Here is a 5,959-nt window from a genome sequence, read left to right as displayed (position 1 = left end):
CGAGAGGTAATGTTGCAGCTATATAGGATCCTGTACTGTGCTCAGTTCTGGTCACCTCACTACAGGAAGGATATGGAAACTATAGAAAGGGTGCAGAGGAGATTTACAAGGATGTTGTCTGAATTGAGGAGCATGCCTTATGAGAATCCACTGAGTGTACTTGGCCTTTTCATCTTGGAGTGGCAGAGGATGAGAGGTGACCTGATAGAGGCATATAAGATGATGAGAAGCTTTGATTGTGTGGATAGTCAGAGGCTTTTTCCCAGGGCTGAAGTGGCTAACATGAGAGGGCACTGTTTTAAGGTGCTTGGAAGTAGGTACAGAGGAGATGTCAGAGGTAAGTTTTTTTGCCCAGAGAGTGGTGAGTGTGTGGAATGGGCTACCGGGGATGGTGGTGGAGGCAAATACAATAGGGTCTTTTAAGGGACTCTTGGATAGGTACATGGAGCTTCGAGGAATAGAAGGCTATAGGTAACCCTAAGGAATTTCTAAAGTAAGGACATGTTCGGCACAGCATTGGGGGCTGAAGGGCCTGCATTATGCTGTAGGTTTTCTATGGTTCTAGGTACAGGAGAAGGTCAATGGTTGGATATTCAATGCTGAATATCTCTCCCGTAATCCTTTGAAAGCTCTCTGCCAATGTGAGCATGATGGGTCTATTGTGGGGCTATATAACTCTATGGTTTTCCAGGACAAACTAGCCCACTTGATTGGCAACTCATTAACCATCCTAAATACTCACTCCATCAAGTGTTGGTGTACGGTGGCTGCAGAATGTACCATCTACAACATGCACTTCACTAGGCTTGTCTGATAGCACCACCCAGTCCATGACCTCTAAGACCAAGCAGTACAAGGGAACACTCCCTGCAGGTTCCCCTTCAAGTCACACACCATAATGACTTAGAGATGCTACATCACCGTACATTCCTTATCACTGGGTATAAATCTGGAAATACTCACTCTAGTAGCACTGTGGGAGGAACATTGCTAGTTGAACTGCAGTGGTTCAGATAGCTAGATTCCCACCATCTTCTCTGGGCAATTACTAATGGGTCTTTATCAATCTTTATTGATTACAGCTTAGCATTTATCACCATCACACCCTTAAAACGAATCAGTAAACTCCAAGACCTGGGTTTCTATATCCCCTTTTGCAATCGGATCCTGGATTTTCTCACTTCTAGACCCCAGACAGTTCGAGTTGCCAAAAACGTCTCCTCTGCAATCTCCATCAGCACCGGAGCACACCACAGGGGTGTGTACTTACCCCTCATCCCACCACCCTGGCTCTACTCACTTTACACCTATGACTGAGTGGCTAAGTACGGCTCCAACACCAGCTACTAGTTTGCTGATGACACCACTGCTGTGGGTTGTATCAAAGCGGGTGATGAATCAGCATACAGGAGGGAGACTGGAAACTTGGCTGAATGATGTCTTAACAACAACCTCTCACTCAATGTCAATAAGACCAAGGAACTGATTGTAGACTTCAGGAGAGGGAAACCAAAGGTCCATGAGCCAGTAATCATCAGAGGATCCGAGGTGGAGAAGCTAAGTAATTTTAAATTCCTGAAACATGAAACATTGCCCTAGAAAAGTAGCAACCATCATCAAAGATCCTCACCACTCAGGCCATGCTCTTTTCTTGCTGCTGCCTTCAGGTAGAAGGCACAGGTGCCTCAGGACTCACACCACCAGGTTCAGAAACAGTTGCTATCCCTCAACTATCAGGCTGTTGAACAAAAGGGGATAACTACACTCATTTAAGTACTCTGTTATATGTTATTTCATGCTCATTGTTTATTGCTGTTTATATCTGCATTTGCACATTTTGTATACAGTTAACAGTGCCTGATGTTTACAGCTTACAGTTACTGTTCTATGGAAATATGCCCACAGAAAAAAAATCTTAGCGTTGTATATGATGTATGTACTCTGATCATAAATTTTACTTTGAACTTTGAACTGCTGACTTTGCCCTGGATCATGAAAATGAGTAATCAAAATAAAGCTGTACTTGGTATAATCACATGTTAATTAGTCAATTTAGTATATATACTTATACTACATATTACACTGCTTTCCATTTATAAAGCAAAGAACCATTAGATATTTACACTTATAAATTCATACAGTATATTTAATATTTATATGTTAATGGTATGAATGTTTAAGATGGTCGAGGAGTTATGAATCAGTTGGGCAAATCTGCCTTGGAAGAGCATGAAGTCATGCAGCACCCAAGCCCTGATGCAGGGTTTCAACCTGAAATATTGACAATTTCTTTCCCGCTACAGATGCTACTTGATCTGCTGAATTCTTCCAGCAGATAGTCTGATGCTTGAATATTTAAACATGTACTCAGCCTCAGCTTCAGTTGATCTATCTGCTAAACCCCTCCCCTTGTGTCATCTCCACCATTTAGTGTGATCATGGCTAATCGGTCTTGGCCCCTTTTCCATTTAAATAACAGCTTCCTTTTCTGTTCATACCTCTATGAGAATAACCTCACATTTTCCTGCGCACACCGCATCTGCCAACTTTTAGATCACTGAACTCTCTGTGACCAGTAGTACCATGGGATTTTCAACAGCCTCATTTGAAAGTCTGCAATTTCTGGCAAAGTATTTCCAGCTGCAACTTGCAGAGGGTGTGTCCGACCCCTTATCCTTGGGGCAAGTTTGAACCTGTAACCTCCGGAAGTGGCAGAGCTGAGCCAAGCTGGCACTTGTTCAAATGCCATCAGTGCTCCTTGAACCTGAAGTCACAAGGACCCACCTCACCATTGAGCACATTGACATGAAGTGCTATCAAAAGAAAGCAGCATCCATCAAGGATCCCCACCTTCCAGGCCGTGCTCTTTTCCCACTTCTACCTTTGCACAGGAGCTACTGGAGCCTCACACCACCAGGCTCAGGAACAGTTAGCACCCTACAATCATCAGGCTCCTGAAGCAGTGTAGATAGCTCCACTCACCACAACTCTGATCTGATCCCACAACCTACAGACTCACTTTCAAGGACTCTACAACTCAAGTTCTCAGCAATATGTATTTAATTGCACAACTGGTCTTCTTCTGTACATTGGTTTTTAGTCAGTCTTTCTTGGTTCATAAATTCTTTATTTTCATGTAAATGCCTACAAGCAAATGAATCTCAAGGTAGTATATGGTAACAGGTAACATATACTTTGAAAGTAAGTTTACTTTAACTTTGAATTTGAAGCAGCATTCCTACAGATGTGGATGGGCCACTGCTTGGTTCACACCCAATCTTACTAATTGTTTTTATCGATCACAATGGCTCATATTCCAGCTGCCTTGTTTGGGTCATCACATGAAGTTAGACTCCCATATTTCCTTGTGATACGGAAGCAGCCCCACTGAATTGATGCCAACACATGAGCTAGGGCTGTGGAATGGGTATTAGAAGAAATGCAGAAGCCTTGGACTGCTCAGGGCAGAGATGTAATACAATCACACAGCATGGAAGGAAGTTCTCTGGTCCAACAAGTCATTGTTAATCAGCAATCATAAACATAAGAGATTCTGCAGATGCTGGAAATCCAGAGTAACACACACAAAATACTGGAGGAACACAATAAGTCAGGCAGTACCTATGGAGAGGAAGGAACAGGCAATGTTTCGGGCTGAGACCCTTCATCAGGACTTGGCTATTCCCCTCCATAGATGCTGCCTATTAGCCTAATGGGAGGTAACCCGAGCACTCAGATGAAACTCACATGGTCACTGGGAGAATATACAAACTGCAGCACCGATGGTCAGGATCAAACCCAGGTTTCTGGAGCTTTAAAGCAGCAGTTCTATCAGCTGTGTCACTATCTCTCCTCTGGATTGGTGCTAGATACACAGCAACACATATAGAATTGTAGAGAACAAGGAGAGAGCTTTCAAACCATAATGCATGTGCTGGCCAGTAGAGTGTCATTTAATCCCACTTACCTGCTCTTTCTCCCATGGTAGGGTCTGATGATTGAGGAGAGGAGGAGAGGTTTCTTTACTTGGAAAAATCTTTGGATATTTTTGGAACCTTTGGATGCTCAGTCCTTCACCATATTGAAGATAGCAGACTGCAGAGTCTGGAAAATGGAGCGAAAAAAACATGATGTTGAAGAACTCAATGGGTCAGGCAGAATCTGAGGAGAGAAATGGACAGTTGACGTTTTGGATCAAGACTTTTCATCTGGACTCTTCAGCTGCATCACTCTCTTGTATGGGGGGATGAGGGGTGGCTACTGCACAGGACTGAAAGTAGCTACAGAAAGTTGCAAAATTAGTCAGTTCCATCTTGGGTACTAGCCTCCGTAATATTCAAGGTATCTCCAAAACGTAGTGCCTCAGGAAGGTGACTTCCATTATTAAGGACCCCCATCACCCAGGACTACCCTCTTCTCATTGTTACATCAGGATGGAGGTACAGAAGCCTGAAGGCACAAACTCAGTGATTAAGGAACAGCTTCTTCCCCTCTGCCATCTGATTTCTAAATAGACATTGAAACCATGAACACTACTTCACTTTTTTAAAATATATATTACTTCTGTTTTTACGCTATTTTAAATCTATTTAATATATGTATATATACTTACTGTAATTTATTTACTTTGTAAATATATTATCATGTATTGCATTGTACTGCTGCTGCTAAGTTAACAGATTTCACCGCACATGCCAGTGATAATACACCTGATTCTGATTCTGAAGTACTGATTGTCCATTTCTGTCTCAGATGCCGCCTAACCTGCTGAATTCCTCCAGCATCGTGTTTGTTGCCTGAAGACTCAGGTTGATGGATTGTTGGAGAGTAAGAGAAACTGAAGATGGGCATTGAGGTGTGAAGTACAGGATCAGCCATGTTAATGGAAGGCAGTGCAGGTCAAAGGTCTGTATAATCAGCCGTTGCTTTTGCCCTGCAGATTACTAAATTATGAATGAACCTATTTCCACCACCATTTTGGACCCTAAATTTTAGATCATAATAATTGGCTGCAAAAACTAATTCTCAAGTCCTCTCTGGTTCCTTTAAATCTATGTCCTCTGATCATGCAATTGTCCTGTAAAGAAAGTAAGTCTCCTTTTATTTCTATCTTAAATGTTCTTACTGCCTCAATAAAATAGCCAACATAATCAAAGACCCCCTCCCAGCCCAGTCATTCTGCATTCTCGACCATTTCAGCATGCAAAAGTCTGAAGGTAAATGTTACCAGGTTGAAGGACAGCTTCTATCACGCTGTTATATGACTATTGAATGGACCTCTTGAACGATTACATGAACCCTTGACCTCACAATCTGCCTTGCACCTTATTGGTTGCTTGCACTGCACTGTCCCACAATTTTCTGCCGTCTCTTTTAGCTTTTCCCTTGTATTACCTGATGTACTAGTCTGTTGAAATGATTTATATAAGTGAATGGGATGTAACACAATATTTTTCACCATATCTCAGTAAATGTGACAATAATAAAACTAATTTACCAAATTATCAATTTTGTATGCAACTGTTAAATCATCATTTAATCTCTGAAAAAGGCATATTACATTGAAGTTCCCAAGATGCCTTTACAAAAAACGGCGTTCCACCAATGATTTCTTTCAGAAAGGCAAGCACTGCTTTATGATCAGTTCAGACATTGTTTTAATATTAGACTGTGTTGTTACAATAGTTTCAAAGTATGGGGGTGTTTGTTTGTGAGCAGTAGTGTCCTGTCTAGTCAGAACGCCTACGTGCTTCTGCTTATTTAATCATAAATCACATATTGTATGTCCCCAGATAAAACACAGTCAAACATTAACTCTCATAAATCACTTAATGCTTAACTAGCTGAGAAAATGCTCCACTCACTCTGACACTGGAGAATTCATGACACTTTCTGAGATCTCAGCTCTGAGCTGGGATTTATAAAAGTCAGCTTGTGCATGTATTTACTTTAGTGTGGA

Source organism: Mobula birostris, chromosome 9, assembly GCF_030028105.1.
Source record: "Mobula birostris isolate sMobBir1 chromosome 9, sMobBir1.hap1, whole genome shotgun sequence".
Classification (NCBI taxonomy): Eukaryota; Metazoa; Chordata; class Chondrichthyes; order Myliobatiformes; family Myliobatidae; genus Mobula; species Mobula birostris.
This window is presented reverse-complemented; position numbering follows the sequence as displayed.